Below are 16776 nucleotides of genomic sequence, written 5' to 3' on the forward strand. Positions count from 1 at the left end.
ACCCAAGGAGCTAAAGGGGTCTGCAACCCTATAGAAGGAACAACAATATGAACTAACCAGGATCCCCCAGAGCTTGTGTCTCTAGCTACATATGTAGCAGAAGATGGGCTAGTCAGCCATTAATGGGAGGAGAGGCCCTTGGTCAGGCAAAGATCATATGCCCCAGTATAGGGTAATGCCAGGGCCAGGAAGCAGGAGTGGGTGGGTTGGGGAGCAGGGCAGAGGGGAGGGTATAGTGGGGTTTGGGGATAGCATTTGAAAGGTAAATGAAGAAAATATCTAATTAAAAAAAATTAGAAAAAAAATTAAACTGGGACACAGAGTGCCCAGAGTACCATCCACACATACAGCTAGGTAGCAGAACTGCTAAAGACCCCAGCATTCCTACTTTTTGTTTTGTTTTTGTTTTTGTTTTTGTTTTTGATTTATTTATTTATTTATTTATTTATTTATTTATTTATTTATTTTGGTTTTTCGAGACAGGGTTTCTCTGTGTAGCCCTGGCTGTCCTGGAACTCACTCTGTAGACCAGGCTGGCCTCGAACTCAGAAATCCGCCTGCCTCTGCCTCCCGAATGCTGGGATTAAAGGCGTGCGCCACCACGCCCAGCATTCATACTATTAAAGGGCACACACAGATTCCTAGCAGTACATGTGGGACAGATATTCAGGACTACTGTACAGTTAAATTGACACCTAGAAGTTTTTCTGTGCAAATAGGGATGATCATTATGGCCTGTAAATTTGTACTGTAGGCTGGGAAGCCATAAGTATGGAGGGTGAGTCTAACAATATCTGGCTCACTGTGAAGCACTTTATGAAGGAAAGGAGGGGATTCCTAAACAGACTTAGTACCTAGAAGTTTATGGGGGGTGGGGTTCGGGTGCTGTCTTACAAGGCCTGATACCTAGTCAAGTTGGAGGTAATCGATGCGACTGGTGAATGGTCACTAATGCTAGAGCAGTGTATGAAGGACAGGGAATGTGTGGCATGGGTGACTCTAAAAAGACCTGAGATTTAGCTGTGCATGTGAGGTTAGGGCAGGGACAAAACATTAGTAATGATTTGGGCAAGTGTCAGGGCTGTGCCAGTAGGGCATGCTGTGAAAAGTGCATGTGGAGTTGTGGCTGTCAAGTGGTCCCGGACAGTCTGATTTACAGCAGTAAGTGTATTGCTTGGGTCCATGTCTACCAGGGTGTGAATAATACCAGGTTTTGTGGGGGCAATTGAGGTAGGATATGCACAGCATTGCTGGATACTTACCACAAAATGTGGCCTGGGTGTGCTCCAACGTAGCCGCCAGCAGCCACGGGTCACTGGGTTCCTGAAAGGAAAGCTGGGGATGGATGGGAAGGGCAGGGAGAGAAATAATGAGCCAAGACAAAGTTTTCTTATCAAGGCTCAATGTTTATTTTTTGAGTCTGAACTTAAAAGGGGGTGGGGACCCATCCTCCACTACACCAGGATCTCTTGGCCTGTCAGGACAACAAGCTCAGGCTGCTCAGCAGGTGGTGGCTTCTTGCAGGAAGCTGCAGATGTGGCAGACAATAATCTTTACCTTTGTCCGAAGACTCCACCCTAGGTGGGCTAGCCAGGTGTGGCAAACAAGGTCTGATCCAGCCAGCTCAACACTGGGGAAAGGCACACTCCTAGAAGACCTGATTTGTTACAGTGTATATGGAGCTGCAGAGGTTGTCCTGATACCATGTGGGCTTTGGCTATGAGGAAAGCTGGCCAGCTCATTTAGCACATCTGTGTACTATCTGATATATATCAGTGTATGTGTGGGGTGATGGATCAGAGACATAGGATGTAGACCAGGACGGTAAAAACAGGGTATGTTATGTGTCGTTGGACTAACATGTGGCACTTTGTGTGGGATAGAGTGCAGTGGCCAACTGGTACCTGATACACAGTACTTTTTGTGCATCTACGAGAGAGAGAGAGAGAGAGAGAGAGAGAGAGAGAGAGAGAGAGAGAAGTAGGACTGCAACAGGGGCTTGATAAATGTTATATGACAGTCTTTTGTGGGTTGGTTGTCTTGCAGGGACCTATACCTAATACTGTGGGATCAAATAGCAGTATCTAACTGAAATTGAAGCACAGAAATGTGTTTCAAAAGCCTCACAAGTATTACATCTTCAGTACAACCCGATTTCTACCTGTGTCTGTGATATGGTTGGTTGTGGTTGTGATATGGTTGGTGTCTAGAGGGGCCTTATGAATAGAAGTTGATATGGGGTCATATAAGATGGCATCCAGCATAGCAGGAAAACAATCAGGGTATGTAAAATGACAACGGGAGAGGCCATGTCCAGCACATGTAAACTTCTTGGAAGCAGACCGCACCTAACATCCTTCTCTGCAGTCAACCACATACAGTACTTAGTAGACCATGTCAAATGAACTGCGCCTAGAGGGCCCACATAAACTTATAGCTATAAATGAAGTAGGAAGTTATGGTATCTTTGGAAAGTCAGTTGTGTTAGCTGGTGTTTTGCTAGGATAGGCACATGAAGGAGTGTTTTCTGAAGCAGACACAGGTGAAAGGATGTTTTGCTAAAGCAAGCATATGACAAGATGCATGATAAAGGATTCTTCTCAAACAACAAGCATGTATTGGTCTGCCTTACATTGCCTAGCTGAGCTCTATTTGTTGTGACTACATAGAGAGAAATGCACCAAAAAACTCTGTTGTTGTTCTGGTGGCTTCTTCCCACTTCTTCAGACTTGGGCCAATTGGCAGAGTGATGTCACCTGAACAGACTTACAGGAAGTTTTGCTGAGACAGACTCAATGTGCTGAGGCAAGACCCATGGAGGACACATGATGTTTTGAGGGAATATAAATAGTACTGAATGGACAGTGACAGGGACTTTGCGATGCTTTTTGGTCTCGAGTCTTTGATGATCTTCACTTCTTTGAGAGAGGCACAGCAGAGAACTTCTGCTGGCATCCCTCATAGTCTTGGCAGCTCCTGCTGACTAGGATGATTCAGCTGAGGTCTGGCTGTTTCTGCTACATTATGCCACTACTGCTGATTTGTGTTTGCTATCCCGACACTACTAAACTGGACTGCTGGTATATTCATGGAGAGTTTGCGAGCAGATTGAGCTGCTGCTGCTGACTGCTGTGAAGTGAACTGCTGATTTCCTGACAATGAAGATGGGATTTGCTCCAAAGAACAACTTCTAAACAGGTCCATTTCCCCTGTATCCTAATAACTATCCATTTTCACTACCACTGGTGGGTGGTGGGCTAGAAGGGAGGTTAAAGCATTTAAGAATCCATATTAAAATTAGGGCTGAGAAAAATTTAAGCTCACATATAAATTCCTGCTAGTCATACATCACTCCATATACACTACTGGATATCAACTGGTGGTACCTGACACAGCAGTGTATATAGGATTATACGGTGGGATATGTATGCCAGATGTAGGGGAGTAGTAGGGCAGCAGATAAGAAGATTATTTGGACAAAAAAATTGTAAGTAGAATGAGTGTATAGAGGATATTAAATTTTCTAAGGGCTAAGATCAAGAATTACAAAACCATCAAGGTTTATTTAATAACCTTGTTTTAAAATATCTGTCTACTTAAATATGACATACTAGTTAGCAATATCAGACTGGTATTATAACTAATCACATGATGTTTTACATGTGGTATAGTATACTGCTTGCTCTCTTTAACTCCTCTGTTTTTCATCAACTATTCCTACTTGTCTTTGGTGGGTCAATGTATTCTTTTCATCCAAGAGACCCGTAATGCCTATGACTTTGAGATCTGGGAGGAGTCAGCTCTATGGGTTTTCAAATACATTATTCATTAATCAGTTGTGTTTTTCTAGTCTCTAGTCACCTACAGGCTACCCTGTTAGATGAACAGTTTCCAGTATGCAGTGAGAATCCAGCGCCCTGTTTTCAGAATGGAATTTTCTTAATCAGTTTGCTTATAAAAATCTCTGTAGCTTTGATCACTCAACATGTATAGATAAAAAGCTAAAAGGTAAGTCAAATGCTTTAGAATTTGTGATGTTGCTTCTAGGAGATACCAATACAAGCAGTCAATCAGTTAACTTTGCAGTGTCATGCTGGCATTTGATATGTCTATTAACTTTATGAAAATTAATAAAGTTAAAAATGACTTACAGGGAGTGTGGCATCATGAGAATGTTAGTTTAGATTTATTATTCAAGCTTTGAAGACTTAACTCTTTAACATCCTTCAGCATTCATTCAGTATGATACTCAGCAGTACTGTGCTACTTGTATGATTCTTTTGACAATATTAGTAAGTCTTTTTTTGGTTGAAGGAATTTCAGAACCCCTTAAACATTTTGGCAGGAATAACTCATTTGGCCTTAAAAATAAAAAGTGGGGAGCTCAGACTGATACAAAATTTTCACAGAAGACTTAATGAAAGGACAGAAAGAACATTAATTCTGTGTCTTTGTCTAGGGACAGACTTGTCAAGGCTCAGACTGGGGCTGAAGCCAAGGCCTCCAAGGGGTTATAGTTTCAGACTCTGGGAATCCAGCTTTCAACCCTGTAGGGCTGTGGTTATCAGTCCTAAGGCAGCTGTGTGTGAAGTACTTTGTGTTATCTTTGCCAACATTACGCGATTTAATTTTTTCCTGACTTCAGCCTATTCCCCTACCATCCACCCCACAAATAGTATAGAAGATGCTGTACCAATTTGTTTGGTTTATGCAAAATTCTCGTTTTTCTGTCTTGTGTGTTTTCTCGTTCCCAGTTCTCCCCCTTGATACCTCCCCATTAAGGATCCTTATTCCTGTGGGTTTTGGTCAATATGGAATGGTAGAAGTGGGTTTCCTAACATCCTGTGAAAAGTAGCAGCATAGTGATTGACAACAGGAAAGAGTATGTCCAGCACCAGTATACTTGTAGGTAGAAACCCCAACACACTGAAAGGCATCCAGATCGTGGATATACTCCTAGTACATATGAACTTATAGAAAATGGGGTAAAGGAGTGGGCATTGTTATTGGTGATCTGTTTAGGAAATTGTCCCCTGTGCCCATGTGCTCGAGGCTCTTCCCCACTTTCTTTTCTATTAGTCTCAGTGTATAGGGTTTTATGTGGAGGTCCTTGATCCACTTGGACTTGAACTTTTTACAGGAGCTAAGAATGGACTGATTTGCATTTTTCTACATGCTAACCACCGGTTGAACCAGCACCATTTGTTGACAATGTCTTTTTCCCACTGAATGGTTTTAGCTCCTTTGTCAAAGATCAAGTGCGTGAGTTCATTTTTGGGTCTTCAATTCTATTCCATCGATCTACCTGCCTGTCACTGTACCAATACCGTGCAGTGTTTATCACAATTGTTCTGTAGTACAGCTTGATTTCAGGGATGGTGATTCTGACAGAAGTTCTTTTATTATTGAGAATAGTTTTCGCTATGCTAGGCTTTTTGTTATTCCACATGAATTTGCAAGTTGCTCTTTCTAACTCTGAAGAATCGAGTTGGAATTTTGATGGGGATTGCATTGAATCTGTACATTGCTTTTGGCAAGATGGTCATTTATATTATGTTGATCCTGCCAATCCATGAGCAAGGAGCTCTTTCCATCTTCTGAGATCTTCTCTGATTTCTTTCTTCAGAGACTTGAAGTTCTTGTCATACAGATTTTTCACTTGTTTGGTTAGAGTCACACCAAGATACTTTATATTATTTGTGACTATTGTGAAAGGTCTTGTTTCCCTAATTTCTTTCTCAGCCTGTTTATCCTTTGAGTAGAGGAAGGTCACTGATTTGTTTGAGTTAATTTTATATCCAGACATTTTACGGAGGTTGTTTATCAGCTTTAGGAGTTCTCTGGTGGAATTTTTGGGGTCACTTATATATACTATCATATCATATGCAGATAGTGATATTTTGACTTCTTCCTTTCCAATTTGTATCCCTTTGGCCTCCTTTTGTTGTTTAATTGCTCTGGCTAGGACTTCAAGTACTATATTGAATAGGTAGGGAGAGAGTGGACAGCCTTGTCCAGTCCCTGATTTTAGTGGGATTGCTTCAAGTTTCTCTCCATTTAGTTTGATGTTGACTACTGGTTTGCTGTATATTGCTTTTACTATGTTTAGGTATGGGTCTTGAATTCCTGCTCTAAGATCAAGAATTGACAAATGGGACCTCATAAAATTGCAAAGCTTCTATAAGGCAAAAGACACTGTCAATAGGACAAACAGCAAACCAACAGAGTGGGAAAAAGATCTTTACCAACCCTACATCCGATAGAGGGCTAAAATCTAGTATATACAAAAAACTCAAGAAGTTAGATTCCAGAGAACCAAATAACCCTATTAATAATAGGGCACAGAGCTAAACAAAGAATTTTTCAACTTACCGAATGGCTGAGAAACACCTAAAGAAATGTTCAGCATCCTTAGCCATCAGGGAAATGCAAATCAAAACAACCTTAAGATTCCACCTCACACCAGTCAGAATGGCTAAGATAAAAAACTCAGGTGACAGCAGATGCTGGCAAGAATGTGAAGAACAAGGAACACTCCTCCATTGTTGGTGGGATTGCAACACTGCCTTACCTGGGGATCCATACATATATAGTCATCAAACCCAGACACTATTGTGGATGCCAACAAGTGCTTGCTGACAAAAGCCTGATATAGCTGTCTCCTGAGAGTCTCTGCCAGTGCCTGACAAATAGAAAGGTGGATACTCTCAGTCAGCCATTGAACTGAGCACAGGGTCCCCAATGGAGTAGTTAGAGAAAGGACCCAAGGAGCTGAAGAGGTTGCATTCCCATAGGAGGAACAATAATATGAACCAACCAGTACCCCCAGAGCTCCCAAGGACTAAACCACCAACCAGAGATTACACATGGAGGGACCCATGGCTCCAGCTGCATATGTAGCAGAGGATGGCCTTGTCAATTATCAATGGAAGGAGAGGCCCTTGGTCCTGTGAAGGCTCAGTGCTCCAATGTAGAGGAATGCCAGGTTCAGGAAGCAGAAGTGGGTAGGTTGGTGAATAGGGAGTGGGGAGGGGATAGGGGGTTTTCAGAGGGGAAACCAGGAAAGGGGATAACATTTGAAATGTAAAGTATCTAATTAAAAAAAAAAGTTAAGAAAAAAAAAAGAAAAGAAAAAGGGAAAAAAAAAAGGGCATTGCCGATAGCAAATTCCACTCCCTACAAACAGCTTATGGCGTGCATCCTTATTTCTTCAAGCCATTGTATAGTATCGTATGGAGGTGGACTCACAGTGATGTCAGCTGTACTAACACTTGCTGTACTAGCACTTGCCTGCCCCTTTTTTTTTGCTAAGGATTTTATTTTAGAATTATGTCTGGCCTGTAGAAAATCGAGATAATAAACTGAGAATTTCATGTCTCTTACCCATGTTCCTAGTTTAAGCTTCTTTTTTTTTTTTTTTTTTAAGATTTATTATATCTAAGTACACTGTAGTTGTCTTCAGACACACCAGAAGAGGGCGTCATATCTCATTAAGGATGACTGTGAGCCACCATGTGGTTGCTGGGATTTGAATTCAGGACCTTCGGAAGAACAGTCAGTGCTCTTAACTGCTGAGCCATCTCTCCAGCCCATCCTAGTTTGAGCTTCTTACTGTGCCACATTTACCTGGATCCGTGAAGCCACATCTACCCCTTATTACCCACCATGCTGATCCTTGACTTTTCTATCCTGCCCGTGTCCTACCCCTCCCCTTCAGGTCCCATAGGCTCCTCTGTATGGTGGCTGTCTCCCAGGTTGTCCTTGTTTTGATGACACTGACAGCTTTGGTCAGTACTCCTCAGACATTTTGCAGAGTGTCTCAGTTGGGTTCATCTATGTTTTCTTCAGCTGAGACTGAGACTGTCAGTACTGAGGAGGAAGGCTGCAGAGGTGAATGTTCATTTTCATTGCAGATGGGTGGTGCATTCACTGTGACGTTATTGTAGTCACCTGGCTAAGGTGAAGTTGCTCAGTTTCTCTTCTCCCTTTACTGAACTGTACTCTGGGAGGAACTCAGCAAATATTTCAAACAAGAATTTTTCCTTGGGATCAAAGGTCCCTTGGATTATTTTTTAATTATTCTATATAAATGTCATCTTTCTTCTCTCATATTTAATCATTATATCAATTTGAGCTCAGATAAAATATATAGTGGAATTTTGTAGGTTGGGTTTTATTTCTTGTCCCCAAAAGTATCTATTTCAACAAGCCCTGCTCCCTTTAGAGAGGATGTTTGAAAACAAAACCTCATGCTGTACATGCTATTTTGATTAGGCCCTGGCAGCTGACCAAGCAACAAAATACATGTGTATATAGTATACCTATTTATAAATATTTCTTTTTATGACTATATCAGTCAATGAATTCATGTTGTCTTTAGTTTATGCATCACTACACAGATCATTTAAACTTTTTCTCCTTAATTTGTACCTTCCACTCCAACAGTGAGAGGCATTCATGGTTTAGTCATTAGCATAGCTGCCTTATGCTCCATCATTGAGCAGACTGACTTCCATCATCTGCCTCCACTATACTGACTTTCTACAAGAATATTATTCAGGCTATTGTAGAACACACTCTTTCAGACAAAACAGCCACTATCTTCATCACACAAGTTGCATTTACTCTCAGTGGTCTGTCACAATTGGATCTGATGTTCCATCATGGATGAAGTGGCAGATCATCAGACTCTCACCTGACTTTCCAGCCATTTCTCAGTCATTTTGTGTGCAATTCTGCCCTTGCTGCCCCCCTGGCCTTGTGGGCTGGGTTGTCAGAGTGTGCTATAATATATAGGTTGGGAAAAGTCTATTGGAAGAGGGCTCCATCTGTGTAATTTGGGGAAACCCTCATTAATGCTAAGTGAAGACATTTCGGTGTGGCTGCTTTAGGGTCATGCAGGCTCCTGCCAGCATCCCCTCCCCCATTCCTCAGAAGCCCTATAAATTCCTCAGTGTGAACTATGGTGGAGTCTTCTTTTGGTTGTCATTGGGGACCTATAGAGGGCAGTTGCTGTTTGTGGCTCCCCAGGGAAGGGATTCTCACATCACAGACAACGCAGTTTGACAACTGTTATTAGTGTTTTCCTCTTGAGAGCAAGTTTGTTGATCAGAAGAGTTCAGCTATTATATGCAATTCTTTTGTCTTACAGAGTGACTTCAAAAGTTATGTGGACTATAAACTCACATCCCTTTGTATAAAAGATGTGCTTAATTTTTGTATTCTGTATACTTTCCTGGCATTGTCTGATCACCTACATTCATTCATTCATTCATTCATTCACCCATACTCTGTGTGTGTGTGTGTGTGTCTCAGTGTTTACAAAATTGAGTGATTTAGCCAGGCTAACATTGCAACTTGTGACAAATTTAATGTCACAGCCCTTCAAACCCACTCTACTTCTAGAAACTTCCTGTGAAGCATTATGGAGGCCACATACATGAGTTACACAATGAGGCTGAGGAGTTATATAGATGGCTGAGCTGTTCCCTTGCATGAACAATGAATTGAATACTAGGAAAGACAGAAGCCATGGAGACAGTAAAAGTAACAGCTTTATTCCTAGAGGATAGGTGATAGCAAAGGCTAGAATTTCTCTAAAAGGCTTCTGGCGTAGGTATTTTATAGGGCCCCTTTGTCCTCCCTTCCTCTATAGTTTCAGCTTTCATACCCTGTCTCACAGTGTCTTCTGAGAATAAGAAGCCTTGTGTCAGGAAGTCTGCTCTCACTTTCCTAGTCTACCTATGTCCATCTAACCTGCCTTCCTTCCCCACTTCAGAGATTGACACCAATTATTGTCAGGAAAGGGGACGATGACCGCTCTAGCTGCTTCATGCTGTGAGGGGGCGGAGTCCAGGGGAGTGTCAGTCCAAGAGGCAGGGAACTCCCACAAGGCAGGCTTCTGGAACCCGGCTTCTTTAGACAGGCTGTACGTATCTGAGGCTCCACGTAAAGGGCCATCTGTAGAAGTGGAAGGGCTGAAGGAGTAGAGAGGAGAATACTAGAGGCCACTGCATTACAAACAAAATAGGTCACTGTTTTCAGAAACGTTTCACATAGCAGCAGCAGATCCAAGGCTGGGATGGGGAAGGGTGGACCCAGGATCTACTTTCAGACACTTTGGCAGCTGTTGGGATGAGCTTGGTTCACATGGCTTCTAAAGAGGGAGAAAGAAAATCAATTTAACCTAAGCATAAAATGATAATTAAAACTATGGGGATTATCTCTCTTGGTTGGAGATAGATGATGCAGTGCTGAGTTGAGCCAAGGCATTGACATTTTATATCTAGGCAGCATTTTTCTTATCAAGAAGAAAATCACTAATGAGAAATGGTTGTCTAAACCCATGTGGCTTTAAACCTAATGTCTAGGGAGTATGGTCCCTTAAACTGTTCAAGAAATACACCAGTCATTTTATTTATTTATTTATTTTTGGTTATACTTTCCTGCTGGGTGTTTAAGACCATACAGGTGGACAAAATTAACTCTATTTTTTATTGTCAAGGCCAGTTGAAGATATTGTCCTTGAGGGTCACTTGAGCTTGAGCGTCTAACCTTCCTTTTCCAAGTATGCTCATTCTACGGGAGGAGAATTTATGCTTAGCTATGGCTTTACTTGGAAACATGGAAGCAAGATCCATGGAGGGTCCTTTATAGGCCCTCCTCTTTGTAGACTGGACAGTGGTTTGAGTATACTGGTTGGCGTCTCCATGACCTCCCTGAACAACAGAAAAGGTGATTCCTCACAGTTAAAAAGCACTTTGTGTGAGATGCTTGTCCGACCTACTTGATCTTGGGGGCCAAGGAGGAATATATTCTCCTTTTTAATCCCTCTGACCACATTAGTATGGTCTCCAAGTATGGTTATTGAACACCCAGGATGCCACTGACAACCAAATATTTAAATACATTTTGATTAAATAAACATTTTTTTCCTCAAACAATCTTTGTAATTGTTAGGGAGAACAGGCCATTTATTTAAGCAGAGCTTTGACATCAATGTATTGAATTCTGACTGTTTACATACCTTATATAACTTGCTCAGACCCGTATAATTTGCTTAAGCTTTCCAACTTTCTTTTCCATCATGGAAAAATATCCAGGCATTTTCTGAGACATAATAACATTAACAAGCCAATAATCAACAAGACTAGCAGTGATGATCCTTTGAAATTTGGCATAGCAATCCTTGGCAGTTGTTTGGCTTAGAATATAGTGCTGTGTAATAGCACCTTAACAAGAGAAAGCTGAATTCAAAGCACATACTCAATAGATTAAATTACATGTATGCATACTGTTAAATTATGGGGCCTGTTAAGTTTCCAGGTAAACTTTATAAAAAACATAAGGTAGTCTTTATACAGAGAACATCTTCACTGAGAGAGGCCTAGACCCATTGAAGGTAGGGCAGAGGTTATCTGAGAACAAAAGTGGTCATAGTCCCAAAGATCATCAGGGGAGCAGGATCTATGGCACAACCAGTGAACATCTGTAAGGATACTCTTAAGCACTAGGATCTACTACCCCTCAAACCCATCTGTTGGTCTGGGAGCTTTCCTAAAGTCCCCAGGAGGACTTATGCACTACAGTAATCTTCAAGCATCTATCAAGCTTCAAGAACCAGCTCAATTAACTCTTGACCCAGGCCGGGGTCTGCTCACAGAAGAGGAGACTTTCCAGTCATAGAGATTGGATCCCTGTGCAGAATTTTAAAAAGTACATATATATATACACATACACACTAGGTGCTTCTTTTTAAAAGATCCTTGGGCCAAGAGATCACAATCTATGAGGGTTGGTCTTGGGAGCCAATGCTAATGACCACCCCTCTGTAGGCAAAAGAAGATACATTGGAACACCTTCTAGATCTTGGCTTCCTCTCCAAAGTGCCCTCTACAGAGTTAAATAGACATGGGTATGTGTACTTGTAGCCTCTTCTGACTCACTAGCAACCATGGAAGAAGGGGCAGCTTGTTCATAGCATTTGCTCTAAGGCGAATGCCCAAAGTCTCCCGTAAGGCCATCAGAGAGCTCTTTACACACAACAGGGCCTCTGCGAAGCCAGAGCTAGGGCAAAGACTGTGTTTGGATGAGGTACCTGCAATGTCAGAACTGTCATGCACTCCAAAGTCCAGTTAAGGGAAATCCTGTTCCTGCCACCACCATCTTGTCTCACATATGATAGCAACTTTTGAGGCAGGACATTCATACATCTCTTGAGAGCCCTAAGTAAGAGCAAGACAGACCTCCAGTAGCCATGTAGGTTTCAGAAAAACAGTGAAAGCCCTTCAAGGATGCCAATACCCAGTACATCTTTCTTATGCACAGAAAGAACCTTACCTCATAGCTCACTCATAGCCGTCACCATTTGAACTTCAAGCAACTTCCAATTTGAACTCAATGGAAGCTTGCTGGTGGTGCCAAAGAGTGCAATGCCACCTGACTTATTTCAGGTCTGCTGGCCACTTTGCTTAAGCAGAGTCTCTTACTGGCCTATAGTTTCTAAGTAGATTAGGCTAGCCATCCGATGAGTCCCAGGAATACACACCTGTTGGCTCACCTTGCACTGAGATTGGTGTTCTTTCACTGTACTTCCCGGCCTCACACTTGCGATGGAGGAACTTTGTGGACTGAGCAATCTCCCCCACTTTATGGTTTACTTCATTCGTCTTTCATTCACTAGGTTCCTGGTTCCTTTTCACATTTTGGTCTTTGTAGATTATCTTCATTCTAATTTTCATTTTTGTTTGAGACTTTTGTTCAAATTTTTAAAGGTTATATTTTGGTATTTCTTTTACTTTCTTTCAGTCTCTTTTTTTCCTTGTAATATATTTCTTTGCCTCTAGTAATACTCTGGATTCTGTGGAATTTACTACAATTTGGCATTTAGTTAGGTTTGATTTTTGAACATTTTTGTTTGGTTGAGCTGAACTTTAGTTTTCATTTTCTGGTTTTACCTGTTGTATATTTTTTCCTGGTTATTTTAGAGTGTACCATTTCTTTCATATCTATCCTTTTTCATTTTTTTCTTCACTTGGCATTGAGTTTTTGTTTAAATGTAGTGTTGGTTTTCTTTGGTTTTAGTTGTTTCTTGTGCTTCAGACTTCATTTCTTCTGCTACGTTCTCTTTTTGACGTAGCATTCCCACCTACAATGTACAGTGGCAAGGGAGGCAACATCAGGGCCCAGCACTGTACCCATCATCTTTGATGAAGACATAATCACTACCCTAAATATTTCAGGCCAAGGCTAAATTAGTCTCCCATCGTCTCACAGGTGAGTCAGTCACTGTGAAAGTTTTGCTGAAGCAGGAGAAGTGGTTCCAAAGCAGCGATTGCAGAGGTGGCCATTGTGAAAAAAATCAAATACCCCAACATCATTCCCCTCTAAGTAACCAAATAAAATACTTTTTAAATCGTGGAAGTAACTGAGGGAGAAAAACTATCACAACCAGAAGACCAACATCCTGAAAGAGGAAAAAGAAAAAATCCAACAGATTCTCCTTGCTGTAGGCTGCTGCCCTGATGAAGATACAGCTTATAGATAGATACCTGCTTTCTGATAATGTGTTAGTGGAATGGGAGCAGAAGTGTAAAAATAATAAAGTCTTGTGTAGTTGCAAGATTCAAGCCTGTTGCAACATTTCAGTTTATTCCTTCCTCACAGAATTCTTTCTGGGCATTCCTTATGATGATCCCAAAATTGACTTTTTGTGTCCTCTTATCCTATATAGCAACTGGGGTCTATTCCATTTGCAGGGCCCACCTTATCAGAGCTTAGCAAAAAAGTTTTGCAAATGCAGTATGACATCCCACATAACTTTCTCAAAGATTTACTAAGCATGCATTATTAGTCCATTATTAACAATGAATGCTAAGTAGAAGCCAACTGTACAAAATCCAATGAGGCAGCATCCATGGCTATGAAAGGCGATGAGACTTTAACAAGTCACTGTGATGGAGACACCAGCTGCCAAGACTCTGAAATTGTGGCAGCCATGAAAGATAATGGGTTTGATACCCAAGACATAAAAGAACTTTTAACACACAAAAGCTTAAAGAAACTATGGTTTTATACCACCTATTAGGGACCAGGCATCAGGACAATGGTTATAAGATGCAAGCAAAGATTAGGAACTCAGGGGTGACATCTTTCTCTTCTGCTGAAGACCCTGACACTTTCTCTCTGTACCCCCAGAAGCAGAGCCAGTGACCCTCCCTTTGACATTTTATGAACTGATAAAGACCAGTGAGAGCAGAGAGGGGAGACAAATGCCCCTGTTGTGCAGGAGAGGACAACTATTCTGAGCAAAGCCCAGAGAGGCTTTATGACTGAACCATGTATTTGCTTACTCAGGAGCAGTGGGGTATACACAGAAGAAACAAGCTTCTCCTACAGTTTATCAAAGAAGACCTTTCAAAGTGTCCCCGAACACATTGAGACATCAGAATCTAGTTCAGGCCAGCCCGGGGGTGGGGGGGTAGGGGTGGGAGGAAAAGTAGGATATGCCTCTTAAGACTTTGCTGCTTCATATTACCCTCCAAACCCTCATCATGTTTGTCAGATTTGTCAAATGAGGGTGTCCCCCCAAAAATGAGTGGGCAAGGTGAGATTTATAAAAACAACTGACAGGAGAAAGCCAGGTATAACTTGACATTTGGTTTTATCTCTGCTTTTACCCATGTCCTTGTCTATTGGTAAACCAGAATTATGTACAGTCTCAGGGTGAAGTAAATTGGAGGTTTTATCTAGACACTGTCCTAGTGAGGAGGGAGTTGTATGAGGTGGGAATAGGAAGTAATGGGGGAGAGAAAATAAAAATCAACAAATGAGACAGGAGACCCAGCTTGGAGAGGGAGGAAGAGCAGAGTGATCAGTCACTCAGGCATGCATCTCCTTGGATTTAAAGTGCTCAGCTACTGCATATCGCGCTCCATGGCTCTGAGGACACTGTGTTAAGGTAAGCTTTATGTGGGCACACAGAACAAACAAGGACACATGTGGGAAACTGTGGCTCCTATGTGTTCTTTATCCTAGGACTCAGGGCCTTTCCAGAACAGAAGAGGGAGGTAGCAAATGGCAGAGGTTCTTCATAGGGTATTCTAGTCATCTATACCATGGCAGAGGTTTTCATAGGGCATTCTAGTCATCTTTACCTCTAGCCCCAAGGGATTCATGTTGAAAGGAGAGGGAAAGATAATAGCAGCCCCAACTGGAGGTTGAATCAACAGCTGGAGACTTTTAAAAATAACACTGGGAAATGAACACAGGTGAAAACTCCAGTTGCGATTGCGATTGGACCATAATCTCCTGCCTTCTTGTCCAGCTTTCTCTGCAGTGCAGTGAGGGATAGGGGACAGAGCAGCAGACCTGATTGAATCCCTCCCCCCACCCGATTCTCTGTCCTGGGTAGTTTCTGGCTGTCCTTTCTTCTCTGGGTTTGGCAGGCTTTCCCCTGATTGGTCCCTGTTCTTTACCTACAATACATGCATAAGGCAAGGAGCTCCTGAAACTGCATACATGTCAGTTTCACCTGCCTAGTTCTCAGTTGGATCCTGCCTCTGGATCCCTGACTTTGACGGAAGATTGATGACTCTATAGTCACACTCATAGGGCCACTAATGGAAGAAGATGAGGAGGAAGACTGTAGCTTTCCTCTAAACCACTAGCACAAACAGATCAAGACCCAGTGCTCCAGCTGGAGGAAGCAGCCAGGTTCCTGCCTCAGCCTTGGAGATGTAATCTGCAACCACATGCTGAAGGACCAACTCTTACGTAGGAACTGGCCCACTCTTATGCCCTCTGAGACCTTCTGATTCTGAGAGTTGATCTGATACAAGACGTCTCTTGGTTAGCTTTCTGAGAATGGACTGGAACTTACAGCTTTAACATTCCCAACCTCTTCTCAATGGCATCCTGCTGCTCCAAATGTCTTAGTTTCTACAGGCTCCTGTGCATCTCGGTGTACAATGCGCTTAGTCACTCTTCAAAGGACTTCATGGTCTTTATAGTCCCAGATTTTGTTCATTGGCTCCTCTGAGACTCGGTGTGAACTCTTCATGTGACTTTCTGTAAAATAGAAGTTATTGATGGCCAAGGTACAGTCCAGGTTAAGAATTCCACCCCCAAAATGAGAATCACAGAAAATAGTCAAGATCATGTCAAAAGTCCTGGCTCGGGACGGCATAGGCCCCTGGAGAAAACAGACTAATGTAGGGAGAATCTCTTGTGCATTGTATGGAAGCATCACCTGTCAATAAAAAGCTGATGGTCCAATGAGGTGAGGCAGGAAATATAAAGTGTGTGTTCTGACAGGGAGAGAAGAACTCTGGGATTAAGTCAAGCATAGGGAGAGGTGCTCCCTGAACTCTGAGGACATGGATGCATGAAACTGAGAAGCGGCAACCAACCATATGATACTCATAGAATAAAGGATTAATTAACTTATGAGTTAGTTGGGGAACAACCCTAAGTTTATGGCTTGACATTTATTCACATATAATTAAGTATTAGAGTTGTTATTTCATGGGCTGGCTGCAGGTGGATATGTCAGTTACAAATGATGACCAACACGGGGCTCTTAGAATCCAAGCTTAGAACCTGAGAAAAAATCCTGGGTAGAAGGCAGGGGACAAAACCACTTCCAAGAGCAATTTTCTAGCTAGGCAGGAGGAAATCACAGCAATCCATTGGACAGAGCACAGGGTCCCCAATGAAGGAGCTGGGAAAAGTACCCAAGGAGCTGGAGTTTGTAGCCCCATAGGAGGAACAACAATA

General features: G+C 42.1%; 2 long non-coding RNA genes across 4 annotated transcripts in view; one reads left to right on the forward strand and one right to left on the reverse strand.

Annotated features, from left to right (window-relative positions):
* Positions 1-16776, forward strand: part of Gm32926 (predicted gene, 32926) — a 94527-nt gene that overhangs the window by 43799 nt on the left and 33952 nt on the right. The window lies entirely within an intron of this gene.
* Positions 10030-16776, reverse strand: part of 4930444F02Rik (RIKEN cDNA 4930444F02 gene) — a 34632-nt gene continuing 27885 nt past the window's right edge. Inside the window, exons 3-6 of one of the 3 annotated variants that reach the window (NR_038035.1) lie at positions 15881-16068; positions 12098-12224; positions 11027-11109; positions 10030-10156 (exon numbers count right to left, since the gene is read on the reverse strand). This is a non-coding gene — a long non-coding RNA (RIKEN cDNA 4930444F02 gene). Of the gene's footprint in view, positions 10157-11026; positions 11110-12097; positions 12225-13816; positions 16069-16776 lie in introns of those variants that run through there. The other 2 variants (NR_102728.1, NR_038034.1) reach the window with 2 other exon arrangements.

Source organism: Mus musculus, chromosome 10, assembly GCF_000001635.26.
Source record: "Mus musculus strain C57BL/6J chromosome 10, GRCm38.p6 C57BL/6J".
NCBI lineage: Eukaryota > Metazoa > Chordata > Mammalia > Rodentia > Muridae > Mus > Mus musculus.